General features: G+C 41.5%; 1 protein-coding gene across 6 annotated transcripts in view; it reads right to left on the bottom strand.

The window, feature by feature from the left end:
• The window catches only part of WNK1 (WNK lysine deficient protein kinase 1), a 1,347,111-nt gene that overhangs the window by 608,494 nt on the left and 721,052 nt on the right, over nt 1-17,565 (bottom strand). The window lies entirely within an intron of this gene.

Genomic DNA, 17,565 nt, shown 5'->3' on the forward strand with positions numbered 1-17,565 from the left:
ATTCTCTCTAATTCCTTTGGTATGCAAGAATCAAGCTATCAAACCCTACGTCTACACTAAATCCTGCATTTGATTATATTATTCCTAAGTGATTCCGGCATTACCTTTATAATGTAGAATGACAGCCGGAATAGAAGGCCTTCAGGGACACCATGACATATAAAGTATTGAGAATATATACACTAATGCTACTCGAGATTCGGGGGGAGGACAAATATATTTGCATACTGTTTTTCAGCTAGCTACTTCTACTCTAGTTCCTTTTAATTATTATAAAACTATTTGACACTAAATTCTAGCAGCATGTAAACCTGGATAAATTCCTATTCTAAAATACACAAATAGGTAAGTAAAACAAAATATTTAAAGAGCTACTATTGACAGGAAAGAGCTGTTGAGGGCCAGAATGTCCAATTACCTTCTCAGGCTACAAAAGGATTTTCCCATTATCCTGCCTACTCAGCATAGACCATATTAGATGGGGATAATTTTTCTATCACTGCCAGATTATTCAAGGCAATTGGCAAATGAAACTCACATTCTGAGCTTCCTGGCAGATGCTCGAAAATATTTTATGAGTTGACTGTAAGCATAAAGGGTCTCCTCAAAAAGGTACTTCTTTTAACATAGATGACTTTCCTTCCCATGTCGAAGCCATGACATAGCTACAGTTCACACAATATGCTCTCTAGCAATGCTTTTGTGATCACTGTGCTTTAAGAGATTTGCGGTCCAAATTGAAAACATCGTTTATGATTTCCACGTGAGTCCACCAAAGAAGGAACTACAATATTTGACTGGGGTTCCAATCCTTTTCAATTGTGAATGCAGGTTTTTGATTATGCTAAATTTTACTCCATGCCTTCCCTACTAAATTCAAATCAAATGGTCTTTTTATAGCCTGCTAAAGTGTTTGAGGGGAACAAAACATATCTAAGTTATACTTCCAATATGTTCATGCTTCTAAAGGACCACAGACTCCGACTTTCAGTTTTGTGAAATTTTTATAAGGCCAAAAATAATTGAATATAAACACACCTTAGTATCAGAGTATACAAATACATGAACATCAATGCAGGGCCGAATCTATGGATATAATTCGTTTGGCACAAAAGGCATAATATGATGAATTCCAAAATCCGTACGCAACAAAGAATAGAAGCGGAGTCCAATTCTCTGTTCATTTGAGAGAAGAAAACAGAAGTATCTTTGCCTACTTTACTCTAGATGTGAGTCCTAACTAATTTTCCATCATTCTATCCCAAAGGTGTCAGTACGTGTTGACGTGTGAGAAGTACTCACGTCAAATGGGTCTGAAAGCTTAAAGCTATGGAGCTTGTTCTAAGATGCTCCATCCCCTCCAAAAAATGAACAAAATCTGAAGTCTCTCGAATCTGTCCCTGCGCAACATACAAAAAGACAATGATCATCCCATAATATGTCACTAGGTGAACTTTTTCATTTACAACATTTTGCAGTACATTTCTACATAAGCTTTAATTAAGGCAACTTTTTCTTTCAATGGCCTTGGTTCTCAGATAGGCCAGGCAAATAAGGCATCCTCCCTTCTCGCCTTTCAGACTTCTTCAAAGACATTCTGGGTAGCTCCTTAAATCTAAGAATAAGGAGGTCGAATTCCTGCACCTGCAGTAGGATGAGAACACACTGTCTTCGAGCACAAAAAGGATTAATTTAGTTACATTCTTGAATAATCAAGGAGATACGAAACTCATAACTTGCAGTTTGGGCCTTCAATGCAGGCAACTTAAACTAAGCACAAATTATGTTGCAAGAGTAATATTTCATACTGCACATCACACATACAGGAATTATACGTTTCTTCAATACATACAAAGTCCAACTTAAACGTGCCCACTACATGTCAATGCTAATATAGCTTTGAATAAATGCATTTTAATAATTACGAAATACTGCTAACGCTAAAAATACATGTGAGTGTGTTTAAACCATGAATATAGGGCACCCATACAACTTAGAGGGCTGTAAGCGCTCTATCAGTTCCCCCTCTTATGACTAGTGTCATAACACCAATACCATACCCTTTTACAGTTCTTCTCCTTGAAGAAAAGACCGACCTAAACAGAAGTCGTAGCTTGCCGTCCCTGTCTAAATCTTTCTAATCCTTTTAGGTCCTGGTAATGACTGTCCTGCAGTCGTTCCAATTGCTGCTCTTGTTTTTTCAAAGAATTCTCATTTTGACGTGCCTTTGCCATTTGTAAGCCTTGATGACGCCTAATAGTACAATTATACAAATGACCGCTATTATGATAGTTTCAAAATGTATCCCATTATTCCTTGTCCCAGACTTCCAAACCAGCTCCAAACCGTTCCAAATCCCTTACCAATTTGCTCCCAAAGTCCCTCAGCAGCCAGATCACGTAAATCTTAATGAATATCTGAAATGTTACTAATGCACTTCCTTATATCCAGACTATTGTCAGGAATATAAGTGCTGTACTGTTGGATTTTCAATAATTTACAGACTCCTCCGGCTTTTGCTAATAGGACATCTAATGCAAGACTATTTTGAAGACCCATAGCCCTTATCGAAACCATTTCTCCACCAACAAGTAATAGAATTTGAGCAGTATTCACCGAAACTTTATCTACCAGCGTAGCTAATTTTCACATCATTCAAAATCATACCCAAGCTAGGTATCATAGCACCAAACAGATCCCCAACAATTTCTCCCGCACTTGCACCACGTCTTTTCCCCTCCAAAGGTCATAAATCATCTATATGGAAGATTTTTGGGAATACCACAGCCAAATAACACGTACCATACCAATTCTTGGACAATTTCACATAAGCCCTTTTTCCACACACAAAATACACATTTGGCTTTATGGTTAATTTATCCAAGAGGGCCTTCCTTATTGATTCCTCAATTAAGAAAATGTGTTCACAATCACTCTCAGACATTTTGTCATTATATGTTGATGGGTGTCTAATGTATAGTTTCCCTTTTTGCTGGAAATCTAAAGCTATTGGAACAGAACTCCCCTTTGCTTTATGATCTAATTCTTCCTGGGTCCATGGAATAACTTTATGCTTTGGATCTGGTCTAAATAAAGTTTGCCTATTCCGATCTATCTGACCTACAAACTTCTTCTCGATGTCAGATAACATACAGGTCAGATTGTGTCTATGGGCATAAGATGTATCTAAAGTAATAGTAGGCACGAAATACGTAGACATACTCTGTACTTCCTTATAGTAAACATACTTATTCATGTATTTGAGAACTGGAACTTCTGAGAGTACCACATCATAATTAGAGAAATAGTACTCAAAATGTGCCTTACTGTAAAACCTCCTGATCTTCCAATGTGACTCATCGCAACCATAGTCCTCTTTCCCACATTCATTTGACACGTAACACACCTGTGCCACACTGTTTCAGCACACACACAAAATCATGGGTTAAACCAAGTTTGCCTAAACACTCTCACCATGGCATCTCTCCCAAGATGAACTGCTCCATGAATCTGCCTTGCCATAGGGCTCAGTAAACAAATAGGTAACACTGCCCTTCCATCTGTTGACACCCAAATGCCATCTTCCCTATTTTCAGAGCCTGCTCTAACCCATGATGCAGCTCCCTCCCGTGAGACCTCATCCTGCCGCCGCTTCACCTCATCCCAAGTGTCGGCAACAGCTAACATCATACTGAGCTCTGTCTCTTCTGTGCCCTCTCCTACATATTCTCCATTGAAAACACAAGCGTGTATGGCACAAAAACGAGCTACTTCATCAGCGTAGCAATTTCCTTTTGTGACAAAGTCCTCTCCCTTTCCATGAGCTGCACATTTTACCACTGCAATCTTCTGCAAGGTGTCCAATAATTGGCGCACATATTCTCCATTATGGATTGGGGATCCTGCGGACATTAAAAATCCCCTCGTGGCCGTAACTGCCCAAAATCATGTAACACTCCAAACCCATATTGGCTGTCCGTATAGATAGTCACTCAGACTCTATTCGAGATGGTACAAGCACGTATCAAGGCAACTACTCGGCCACCTGAGCAAAGTATATTCTTTTCAAACAGGCAGCTTCCACCAGCCCCAAGATGGTGCATAGAGCAAACGCTGCTCTCAAACACCCTTCATTGTCTCTTAAGCATGAACCATCAACAAATAGGACCAAATCAGATTCAGGCAGTGGTTCATCGACAATGTCAGGTCTGAGTTTGGCAGATAGCTCAGTAACATCTAGGCAGTCATGCTCTTCACAATCCTCTCCTTCCTCTTGCGGAAGAGGTAACAATGTGGCAGGATTCAAGGTGGTACAGCGTTTCAAAGTTACATTTTCAGAAGCCAATTTAACTTGCTCATACTTTGCAAGTCTGTTCTCCGTTAAATACTGTGTCTTGGTTCTTGTCATTAACAGCTCTACTGAATGTGGCACATGAACGTTAAGTGGATGACCCATCACTATGCTTTCGCATCTCTCAATGCTGACACCTGTTGCAGCAACGGATTTGAGACATCCGAGCAAAGCAGAAGCTACCGGATCTAATGTAGCTGAAAAGTAAGCAACTGGTCTACGGGCACATCCATGTGTCTGTGCAAGGACTGATAACGCACATCCGTCCTTCTCACAGCAGAAAAGCAAAAAAGCTTTGTTGTAATCTGGCATTCCCAGAGATGGAGAGCGACATAGGCGCTCTCAGTTCGTGGCAGGCTCTCAAACAATCGTCATCCCATGGTACCGGATCACTTATGTCCTTCTGAGTCAACCTCAATAGTGGCTTTGCTTGCAACGTAACATTTGGGATCCATTGTCGACAGTAGTCGACCATTCCCAAAAACATGCAGACTTCTTTCTGTGTTTTCGTAGTTCCCATTTGCAGAATCGCCTCTATGCGATCTGGCGATACTCTTCGTTTTCCCTTTTCAATCCGATGACCTAAATACTGAACTTCAGTCTGACAATACTGAAGTTTATTTGGGGACTCCTTGTGTCCATTCTCTGCCAAATGATTCAGCAAAGCCACAGTGTCAGTTCTGCAAGCATCCTCAGTCTCTGAAGCGACCAAAAGGTAATCTATATACTGAACTAGAACTGAGCTCTGGGGCATCACCAGTCCTTCAAGATTCTTTTTCAAACTCTGAATGAAGATAGAGGGGCTTTCTGTATACCCTTGAGGGATATGATACCATGTTAACACACGGTCGTCCATCCAAAATGCAAACAAATATTGGCTCTCTTCATGCAATGGTATAGAGAAAAATGCCTGACATAAATATGACTGTAAACCATTATGCCTCGCATGGAATCTGAAATAATATAACAGCTGGATTCGGTACCATAGGAAGTCTTGGAATCACGTTTTCATTAACCCTGCGTAAATCCTGCACTATTCTGTACTTGCCACCAGGCTTCAGCAGTCCCATAATAGGTGATTTACAGGGACTTCCTCTTATCTCCTTGAGAATGCCTATGCAATCAGACTCGAGAACAGGTCTTATTCTAACCACATTTTTGGGAGACAATTTATACTGCAGAGTTCGTGAAAATACAGCATTTGGTTTGACCTGTATCTTAAGAAGTTGAACTCCTCGAATCAATCCTATCTCCTCTCCGGATGAAATCCCACACTTTCGGAGAGACAGAGTCTCTTAAATCATGTGGTAACTCCTCTGTCGTGAGAACCACAAACATTTCTGCACAAGAATTCATGCTGGCTATTTTAAAATCTGCATCGTCACCATAGGTTTGCAGCTCCACATCCCTCGGAGTGAAAGATATGTTACAATTTAGTTTACACAAAAGGTCTCGTCCCAATAGACAGAATCCCACACTACAAATTGATGTCTATCTCGGAACGTTCCTATTCTCATTGGTAACTCGTCTGTTAACGGGTTAGTCATTCTCTGATTGCTAACTCCGACCACTTAAATCAATTGTCCTGAAAGGGATACATTTGGAACCACTTCTGTCCTTAATGTGGAGAGCTCAGCTCCCTTATCTAACAGAAAGATAACAGGATGACCATTAACCTCTGCAGCTACAAATGGTCCACTCTGATCTCCTTCCAAAGTTGCACCCAAAGTGCATTCCTCCTGCACCCCTCGGACACTCATGAGAATCTTGAGTTTGGTCAAACCTGTCTTAATTCAAAATAGGGCATCTGATGGTACACCTGATTATTTGTTGGTATTCTTGGAGGATGCGGTATTGGCATTTGCGGGCATAACCTCTTCCATGCAGGGACCTAGGTCTAGTCACGATATTCAAACCCTCGGACATGTGTCCTCTCTCATACTGCATTTGCACTACCATATTTTGATTCATTCCCCTGCCACCTCCTCTTACACGGCCCATTGCTCCTCCAACCCCTTGCATCTGATCAGACCTTTCGGCATTCCTCAATTGCACCAACATCAACTGCCTTTGATTTTCTTTTGTGCACCTGATCACTGCAGTATTTTGCGTAACGCAGAATTTCATCCACCGACTTATTCTGCCAACATATCAAATGTTGCTGTATCAAACTAATATCAGATTTCAATCCTAACACAAATTTTGAGACAAACGGTCCCATATCTTTCTGTTCAATAGTATCCAATCCACTATGCTGTTTAAAAGCCAATAAAAGGCTCTCATAATAGTCATGTACCGACTCCTTAGGCTCTTGAGTAGTACGATCGATTTGAAGCCAATCAACAGTTTGAGGAGCTACTTTGGATTGTAGGCATGTAATCACTTGCTCATATTTCTTCATTACCTCAGGTGAAGGACCATGATTCACCGGATCTCTAGCTGGTTCTGCAGCGGGCCATTCAATTGCAACTTTACATGCTGCCCACAAATAAGCTGGGACCACTATATCAAAGTATTCAAATCAATCTATAACACCTTCGAAATCTTGACAAACCTGTCCAATTGTTTATACCACTCAGCAGGTTTCTCCCTCAGCCGAGGGAAATTATTAATGAATACTGCCAAATCACCCCTGCTCCATCGCACATGTACATATCCCACCATTTTGTACTTCTTTTAGAGGCAAATTTCCTACTTGTCTCATCCCTCCATCCGGAGGCAGATTATCTCCTATCACTTTCTTAGCACTTTTCTTTTTGGCAAACCTCTCTTCCCATTTGGCTAACTCTCCCCACAGTTGCATTCCTATCACCAACTCTCTAATTTGTGCCTTTAATCCTGTTGTTCCCTTTTCTACCAAGTCTTTATCAGTATAGTACAATCTTACCACATCTAACAATGGTGCCTTTATTGTGACTGGTAAAATTCTCTGACCTCTTTCACTTCCCGATTCCTCCCTATCACAACTCTGTGTTCTCCTTTGGCCCTCACTCTCCTCTAGTCTCAAAGCTGGGCAACTTTCTCTCTCACAATTTCAACTTCTGCAATAATTACCCTCGCACAAATTCTGTGGTTCGAACAATACCCTGGGTGCTTCTCGTCTCCTCCACATCTCCCTTACTAGTGGAATCCACATTCTGATGTCTGACCTAGAGTTTACCAAAGTTCCTGTTCGTCTTGGTTCCGACCCACTGTCCATTCTCGACGGATCAGCCGTAGCTGGCAGTTGAGTGCTAGCTTCCACTGGTATTTGAGCCAGACCTGATCCACTCATTGTCAGACTCACTCCAGATATAGTCTCTTCCCCTTCTCCTGTTTGCTGTTGACTTCCCCCTGTTCTCTCTTTGGGGTTGTATATTGAAACCACAGGCCCAATAGTAACTGGCACTGTAAGTTCTTCTGGTAACCTCATGGTACATGCATTTTCTCCTGGCTTCGTATCTGCATATCCTGGTCCTCCGGACCCTCCCGAGAATCTTACTCCCACTGAAATCCTCCCTTTTACTCCTGCGGTCTGATCCTCTGAACCCATTCGTTCCACCCCTGAAGTTTCCTCTAATTGCTGTGTCCTCTCTGTCTCCAACCTAGAGTCACAAGGTGGAGGACGTTCTGCTAACAATATATCAAGAAAACTGTCATCTGTATCACTTTCCTCCTCTGTCTTACTCTTTCCTCCAGACCCTCCTAGCAACCGATATGGTTACAATTGTTCTCCCTCTATAGTGTCTACTCTACATCTCTTCAGCTGTGCATCCCACCTGGCATCTTGATATGCCTTCATTGCTTTCTTCATCCTTCCCTGTGAGGTTTCTCTTCTTTTTCGCCATTGCTGCTCTTAGCCATGCATCTAATGCCTCAAATTGTGTTGGTGTGGGCGGAGGTTTCAGAGAAGACATCACTCCCCTCAGCTGGTACAGCACCTCCATACGAAATGACCCATAGCGAAGGAACGCCAATTCTCTCTCTTTCTCTGTAATTTTATGCCAATATTGAAGTCACACTATGGTATGGAGTCCTACATTTGTTTATTTATTTATTTATTTAGAAGTTTGTAGAGCGCACAGCTACCTCCAACGGAGGTGTCCCGAATTTGTTGCCTTATTATGTGCCGGGGTTTCCTCTGGCGGAGCTTCTTTTCCTGAGTCACCACCCCTGTGTCACCTCTACACAAATCTCTCAACACCTTAAAACATCTCATTGTTAAAATAAATTATTTGCAACCCAATTTTCACTGCTCAACGTCGGACGAACTTCCACCAATCTCAGCGCGGCGTTACACCAACCGACCAATCTCAGCGTGGCGCACACTGTCACTGCTCCCTCTTTTCAGCAGCTCACCCTCCTTTACCATTTTACCATGTCCACTCGCTCACACATTCATACCAACAAGTAACTGTATATCCAAAAGCTATTAAACCAAGTAACTGCTCCTAAAGCAGTCACAATAGCTTACAGCTACATAAAACAAGTAATTGTATGTCCACTAAAAGATCGATAGAACACTCTTACAAGAACATTCCTCCGCTGTGATCCCCGACCTGCGTTGGTCACTCAATCACCATAGTCAACCCCCGGTACCTGGGGCTTCCTAACTGCGAGGTACTCCTAAACTGACACAAAGTTCCCCGTCACAAGTGAATTGTTGATAGCCTTTCACGACGCCCACAATTTTGATCGGACAATTACAAATACAAAACTATCCCGGGATTTTGGACTTCTCTTGAGTCCGATCACCAAAACTTCCTGATCCGCACGTGTCCAGACCAGTAAACCGGTAAACTCACACTCACTCAACTTACATTCCAACTTCGCAAGACATCACACTCCTAAATCACTGCAATCTAACACACCACAGTTTCATTCTCCCGCTACCACTGTTTCCGACGCACCATCAATGTCCGCCAATTTCCATCTGTCTTCACTGTCGTCTACTCCGTGTCCAAAGCCCTATTGTTTTTCCAATCCTACTTCTAATTTTCCTTTTCTCCCCTCACTCTAAGAGGCTAAACAATCCTCTGCTATCATTTGATTACGCAAAATTTCACTCCTTGCCTTCCCTACTACATTCAAATCAGATGGTCTTTTTATGTGAGATGTTCAGATGGCTAAACTCACAGTGTTCAGGAGAAAGGCTGCTAATCGCAAGGATTTCGGGTCTGGATGGAGCACCTGCCCCATGGACATTGTCAGAAACGATGGAATAAGGCGCAACCGAATTGGACGGTCCTCCGACAGCAGCAGCAGCAGCAGTTCCGTGAACCAGTGTTGTCTGGGCCACCACGGGGCTACTAGGATCAGCCTGCACGGCTCTTTCTTGATCTTCACCAGTACGCGGGGGGAGAGGAATTGGAGGAAAACCATAGGCAAAGATGCCGGACCATACCATGGAAAACGCATTCCCTCAAGATCCATTTTTATATATTTTCTTAAGATTAAGGAATGTCTGGAAAGGAGAAGAAAGGATCATTTAGAGCCTGTACAACTTGTTCCAAGAGGTTGCACTACACTGATGAACCTCACACTGACTAGATTTACTGTCTATACCCGAAAATAGATTATTTATATTGAAAATAATTATCCTGTACGTCTTTAGTGGTAATATGATCCCCTGCGTTTAAGAGTAGCCGAATGTCTAGGGACAGCATTAGGAAAAAATTGATAACTGGCATTTTCTGTTTTCCCTTGTAGCGAAGAGGTCCACTATTGGTGTTCTCCATCTTCGAAAGACGCTGTCCAGGATCCCCTGGTCTAGCTCCCATTCGTGGCAGGACAATGTTAGCCTGCTGAGAGTATCCACCTTGACGTTTTGATCCCCCGGGAGGTGTTCTGCTGCCAATGATATTCGGAGACGCTGCCGTAGACACAGTCGTCGACGCCTTCGTCGACGGTGAAACCGTCGACGGTATAGTCGTCGACGGTGAAATCGTCAACGCTGTTTTCTCACCAGCCTTATCCTTCTTCGTCGACGACGGAGGTGTTTTAGTCGTCGTCGATGATCCCTTTTTAGTCGACGGTCCCGTCGACGGAGCTGATTTCTCCTCAGAAGGCGCAGAAGAAGATCGTTTGATGGTAATCTTGATCTTCTGAGGAGACTGTGGTAGATCTGAGGTGGATTTTGCTCCTTTCACCTCACCAGCAGATCCCTTCTTCCCCTTAGATGAGACTGAAGGGGATTTTGAGGGACTGCGCCCTGAATACCCTGGAGTGGTCTTTTTTGGGGCCTTCTCAGGTCTTTCCCCTGAGGAATGTGTCTGAGGAGATCTACTTCTCTTCTGAGATCTCTTAGACGCCACAGATTCCTCCTCACTCTCACTTGAGAGGATTTCCTTCCTGGCTTTGACCTTCTGGAGCCAGATCAGTAGCCTTCCCTCACGATCTCTCAAGGTCTTATTTGAAAAGGTACGACATACCTTACAATCTGCTGCCTTATGGTCTGGATAGAGACAGTAGATGCAGTCCTTGTGAGGGTTATCTGTAAACAGCCTTTTCTTGGAGCAGGTTGAACAAGCTCTAAATAATCCTTTTTTCTCCTTCTCGGAGATGGTTAATATAGAAACCTCAAATTCAAGTCAAAATACTGTATAAGTAAAGAGTTTGAGCAGAGCTCAAAGGAGACTCCCTAGCACAACGTGCGGTAGAAAAATCTGAGGGGCAGAAGGTTCTCTCAGGAGTGTTCTAGAGGGTGAGGAGCTCTGATTGGTTTAGGGAAAGGTTTGGCCTTTTTTACATAACAAATGCTATGGGTTGCAAAAGGGAAATGGGCCTAGGCCTCTTTTCAGTTTGCTACACTACTAAGCACTGCTTTTTTATATACTGGAGACTCCCGTCTCGACAACGGGGAATGATTCAGGCATGTGAATCTAGGAAAGTTCCAATACTGGAGTAAACTAAAAATCCAATATTCAAATTCAAGAAGGCATATTATTAGTTTCAAATCTAATTCAATCAATACAACGTAATAAATAAAGAAAGTCTACATGCTTCAAAGTTTGCTCTATAGCATGGTCTTCAATCTAAGAAATTAGGCTTCCAGAGCTAATAAACACTCCTCCTGCCACCATTTTTCACTATTACATTCCCAGTAATTGTATCTAAAATAAAGAATAATGAGAAGAAACGATTTAGGTGAGTCATAATCCATATCCATCTTTCCTTACTTTCATAGTGTTGTGTAGGATGGTCATCTATAAGTGACTGCAACAGGTCCTGGTAAAAGCTCAGCATGGCTATATGTCAACATGCATACACAATAACCAGTGTTTAATTTGAGCCAGTGGTTGCAGGTTGGACCCAAAGACACTTTTCTGGGCACCTCAGATTTTGACCTCAATCAAATATGTGAAATACCCACAAGGTGGAAAGAAAGAGTAAGAGAAAGACAAAAACAATGTGACAAAGCACAAACTTGCAAGAGTGAGATAATGAATCAGGAAATGTCTGTTGATTAATTATAGAGGCATGAGGTGGAATCAAGACTATGCAGCCTAAGTATTTGGTACAGCAACTTTCAATTGTGCCGGCCGTGAGCTTTTGAGCAAAAAAACACTGGGCCCTTTTGCTTATTCTTTTACAAATAAAGCAATGACAAACACACACAATATCTCAGACAATGGCAATAAATTGTTATCCTTAATGAAGAACTTGTTTGTAAAGAAACCCGTCGGATATGTTACAGCCCCAGTGCAATTTCAGTCTGTACTTATGTGTGCCAGTAAGTACACATTTCTACAGAAGGCACTGGTGAAGTTAAGGAGCCTTTACTGGATGGTAGTAATACCAGATTCAATAAAAGAATAATCTGTGCTTGCATTTTAAAAATCTAACCATAAACCTCATATGATTGGGCAGTAAATTGTTAGGCAAGAAGACTGGATTGCCCATCGAAAGTATGGCAGAGGAGTATAATTAAAATCTCATAGGACTTGTGTGCAAATGAAGTGATGAGCCTAGATTTTCAGGGGAAAAAAAAAAAGTCAGACGAAGGTTTTTAAACTTTCCTAATAAGTGAACTAAAAAGAAAGCTATCAGTGGACCTAGAGAAAATAATCCACTAAATTGCAACTTCTAGAAACAGAGTGTCTGGTACCAGTGTGATTTCAGGTACCAATATGCACATTTTTCAGTCGTATCACTGTTTTAAGGCGGGTGAACTGAAGAATGGACCAACAAATAAAGGTTCTGGTACTGACCTGTGTAACAGTTTAAATTCGAGAACCTTGCCCTACACGCTTTGTGGTGCACCTTTTCTTGGCAAGGGGCAGGGCGGGTATTGTTTCAGATGCTCAGTGCAGCTGCAAGGACCAACAGCAACTAGATCATCAAAGTGGTGCCAGGATCCTGGTAGGAGACTGAATCAACCTTACAATTAAGGGGCCAAATAAGAGTCTAGGACAAATGTTGAAAACTGCGCTGACAGAACTCTGATCTATGGTAAAAATGGGAAATTGAGACCAAAGAGCAAAACACAGATCTAACCTAAGACCAGCAAAGTAGTCTGAACCTTTAACCATCTGACATGCTTCTATGACCCCTAATTTTAGAAAATCATATGGTTATGTCCGAAAATCATAGAAAAAAAGGTAGCTGCATAATAGTGATATAGGACAATAAATACAAATGTGGAATTCAGGGAGGTTGAATATTGGAATCCTAGGAATAGGCAATTATGCCTGAAATAAGAGAAGAAAAAATACTCACTTAACAGTAGTTTCCTGGAACAAGCATTTGTTCCAGATTCTTATCTGACTTGCCCAAATCTAGACACTCAGGTGGCATAGGGTAACAAAGGAAAGTTATTTAAGTAATATTTCAGCATCTGATTTCATGCTGTGCTCAGTAGATCTACAGCTGCAATAACTAAATTCCCGGAAAGGGAACACAGAATTTTCTACTGCAACAGCCAGTCAATCTTCTGACACAAATGTGGAGGTGATCTGCTGCCAATTTTAGTATGTCTCGCTTGCTTTTTAACCCAAAGTCAAGGTTTCATATACCTCCACTTATCTGATATAAAATACAGACTTTGCTCTGCATCAAAATCTGACTATTTCTCCAACTGCCTATGTGCTGGTTTTCTATCAAGGCAGACTAATTTGTTAAAAAATACCCACAATGCCACCATTAGACTTAGCAAGGATCGGAACAAGAAATAAATTGCTTCTCCCAAAAGAGTGCTCCAATTACTGCCAGTAAGAGACAGAATTTACTTTATAACTTCACATGCTGAGGCAAACATGTGGAACTAATATTGCCAATATTACTTTTTCAACAATATATGTTCATTCATGGTGTCATGGAACCTTTGCAGCTCAATACGATGCACATTCAACGGCTTAAGCTGAGATCTATAAGGGTGGTAGGGAATGATGGAAGGGGGGGGAGTGGTTTAACATGTTTTGACCTATGCAATGGAGTTTCTTGCATAAACAACTGGACTTGCTGCCAACTATCCCACTTTCTGAAACGCTTTCTTTTAGGTACGCAAATGACTGTCGCCCAGAGATCCTCATGGGTAATGCAATTAGACTCAGATATACAAAGGAATACATTACTTTAGGGCCAGACTCCCTTCTCTTAAATCTAGGACGTTTGTGTGGAAAATTGATAATTTATTTTCTATTAGCCTCTGGATGCAAAACCTGACACATGTCCAACAGTAATAGTAATGTGCTTCAAACCAGTAGAATCTTAGAATACATTCTTTAACAGGAAAGCAGGGGTGGGAATGGGGGCATAAGGTGTTGAGTGCATTGCACAACGTTCTTCTCTCTAGCCCACCACTGAAATGAGTATTGACATTACTGTTAAAGACCTCGATGAAGGCATGCTTTGGAACTTAAACATATGCTAAATGCCATCGGACCAAACAATTTCAGAATTCTGACTAGCAAGGCAAAATTATTTCAGTGACATACTTTAAAACTCAAGGCCTTTTGAGACGAGTAAACTTAATGATATGATGCAGTAACCAACAATGCTCCACAAATGCTAGTCTGGGGGTTAAGGGTAGACTTTCTAACTATTGCAAAAATATAAATAAAAATAAAATACTGAAACCTGGACATTGTGTTGTCTTGGTTTTAAGCAGAGAGAGAGAATGACTGCTCTAATGAGTCAACTGTTGAGGAAGAGATACTGGATCTTCCAAGATGGTTATTACTACTCCTAGTTACTGGTAATCACTTTTACTGTGGATCATAAGAAAAACACACAAACAATAATGGTAACATTGCAGAACCCAATCCGCAGAACCTACAGTGACCTTCGAGTACAGCAATATGGAATTAAGAATCTTACTGGAACACAGGAAATAAAGCCTCGGAGGAAAAAAACAAAAAAACAAGAGGCTATAGTAGAAAGAGAACTCTTGGGTGCCCTTAATTCCGGTATCTTACTGCATATTCACATCTCTTCAGCTACTGAAGTTTTCACTTCTCAAGCTACTGAGTGCCACTCTAGAAACCTTGTTAACTGCAGGTCTGTGCTTGTGCCCGCCCATCCTGCAGGACCATGGTAGATGACTGCTGCAGAGCATTCAGAGTTTTTTGATCTGCTTCTAACTTTTGCTCAACAGGACTCCGCTTTTCACACCCCTTGCTCCAAGCCCTCCAGGTCCCGCTGCCTCATCACTAAGTGTTTGGTATGTCACCACTGAGTCAGCTCTCGGGCATGTGCCAGGGCGTGAGGTCTAACATGATAAGGGCCTGTGGCTTGAGTGGTGGGCTGCATAGTGCATGTTGATTTTCCGTGGAGGGGTGTGGCGGGAGGGTTCTCCATTTTTCAGAATTCTTTGGGGTCGCCAGGGTGGAGGCGGAAACCGTGGAAGTTCAACTAAGAGGGACGAGGTAAGTAAGCAACGTTTAGTACTTTGCATCTGAAAAGCCATCTGTGAGTATGTGAATGTGTGGTCATAAGTTGCAAAACCTCTGCCTTAATTATTGGTTTGTCCACGAGAAACATCAGGGGGGTTCATGCCCCGGCAGTTGGTGGGCCAGCGGCCCTATTGTTTTAACCATGACTTTTTACTCTGCCTCTCAAGTCTGGACAGTTTGCTGGGCATATTAACCCAGGCTGGGTACTGTACAGTTGTATGGTTGAGGAGGCTATTTTTCCTTGAAAAATCAACCCTCCGTGAATGCGATCTCAGGGAAAAATCATTTGCTTGGAGAATATTTTTTAACAGGGACGTCTGTACTGGATTTTCATAACAGCTACACTCCGTCTTCTACACGAAGATGAATTTATTATCAAAGGAGATCCGAAATAGAAAGACTATCTACGAGACTCCATAATTAGATGATAAATCGGACATATCGATGAACGGTCATGAGCACACAAATAATGTGATTTCCATGCCAAAAACCTGGTTATTTGGATATTTTCCTTCCATTGAGGGAGAGAAGTGTATTACATCCTCAGCTGCTCAAACCATAGCCTCAGATTCTGGGACTGTTTGAGGTCTTCTTTTCCTGAAAGACATATCCTGAATACCTTTAGCCCACAGGACAGCACAAAGAGGTGCAACATGCCAGTAACAGGTTCTCTGACATTTTTTACTGCCTGCCCCCCCTAATCTCTAGATGACTCGATGGCCTGATGTTTAAATGGGGAAACTGTCAACTCTGTTCTAAATGACAGTGACGGCAGATCCAGTATGCCTCTGTAATGGAGCGTACGGCTTCATTATCGCATATTGAAGGAACATGAGAAAACATTTCTCAGTTACATACAACATGCACTTCATTCTATCCTCAATTTTAAAGTTAACAAATAAACAACTTATAATTACAGGAGCAATTATTAATAATCATCACAGCAGATGAGAAAGATCTTGAGGCCCAGAAAGTAGAGTTGGTTGGGGATAATATTCCAGTCATGAGTCATAGTAGACAGGTAACGCCTGAGGAAACCTCAAGGGGAAAGGGCTTAACTGCTATCTCTTGCCCAATACTGGCAAAGGAACCAGAGAAGGATCCATTAAAACACTGAGAAAGGGTAAAAACGTCCAAATAATAGAAAGCTATGATTCAAACTCTCCCTTGATTACCATAAATGGAGGTAATATTTTTTCAGTAACGAGCCACTGTGGCCAGGTAATGCTTCGGGCAAGCCCAAGGGAAAAGGGCTTAACTGCTATGTCTAACTTATTACAAGAAAAGAAACCTGTGACAGATTCAGTATAAGCTTAAGAAGGGGGTACAACTCCCAAACAAGAGCAATCTTCGATTTAACCCCAAAAAGGGCTTAACTGCTATGTCTAAACCTAGATGGGAGAAGGAACAAGCGAGTGTTCCAGTAAAAGCACTAAGAATGGGAGACCACGCCCACATTATTGAAATCTCTGTATCAAACTATTTCTTGATTATCATAAATGGAGGTAAGGCAAGGAACGTGTACCAGCCCGAAAGAGTATAAAGCCTTATAATCAAAACAAAAAAGGTATATGAAATTGTAGAGAATAAAAAAATAAACAAGCCAGGAAAATCAAATTTCAAAACTGTTTACAAGTAGCGGGTAGTTGTCAAGACATGCAGGTATACCAACAAGATAATATACCTGTGCCCTAGGAATGTGCCACACACAGGTTGTGCCACTCGTCACACCCCGAACCATCAGGGATAATTCAGTGGTGTTAGGAGACCAAAAGTTAACACTGAACAGTCCTCCTAAAAGGATAAATGTGTCTTGAATCGTAAACTATGTCTTTTCATTGTCCTCCCTTCTAAAGCAAAGAAATTTGGATGCAACATATGTAAGGACTACTACCTCTAATTACAGCCCATCCCAATTGTCCAAGACTTCCAATGCCTTACAGATCTTTTCCTCAGTTTTGAAGAGCACTGGTTTCTGAATCATCATAACATTTTAAAATTGTCTTATAATATATATGAACTTAAGACTTATTCATTCAAGTGATCTTGACAAGGTCAAAATTTCTTCCAAACTCATAAAAGGTCAGTTCATAATGAGACTACCCCATTGGGGGTAGCTGCGTGCTTAACAAATGCCCTTATTATTATTTTTATTTTGCTTGAAAAAGCAAAGTAGGGGAACACATTTTAAAGTATAGGGAAGCCTTTTATAAGATGGGTATTGATATAGCCTTAAAGTCTTATGGATAAACATGCACAGTAAATAAATTTGATCAAAGACCAATGGTGGGCTATGTTCTACCCTCTCACATTAAACTTCAAGTGGAAAATGCTGTCCATCAG

The sequence above is a fragment of the Lissotriton helveticus genome, chromosome 1_1 (genome assembly GCF_964261635.1).
Source record: "Lissotriton helveticus chromosome 1_1, aLisHel1.1, whole genome shotgun sequence".
Lineage (NCBI taxonomy): Eukaryota > Metazoa > Chordata > Amphibia > Caudata > Salamandridae > Lissotriton > Lissotriton helveticus.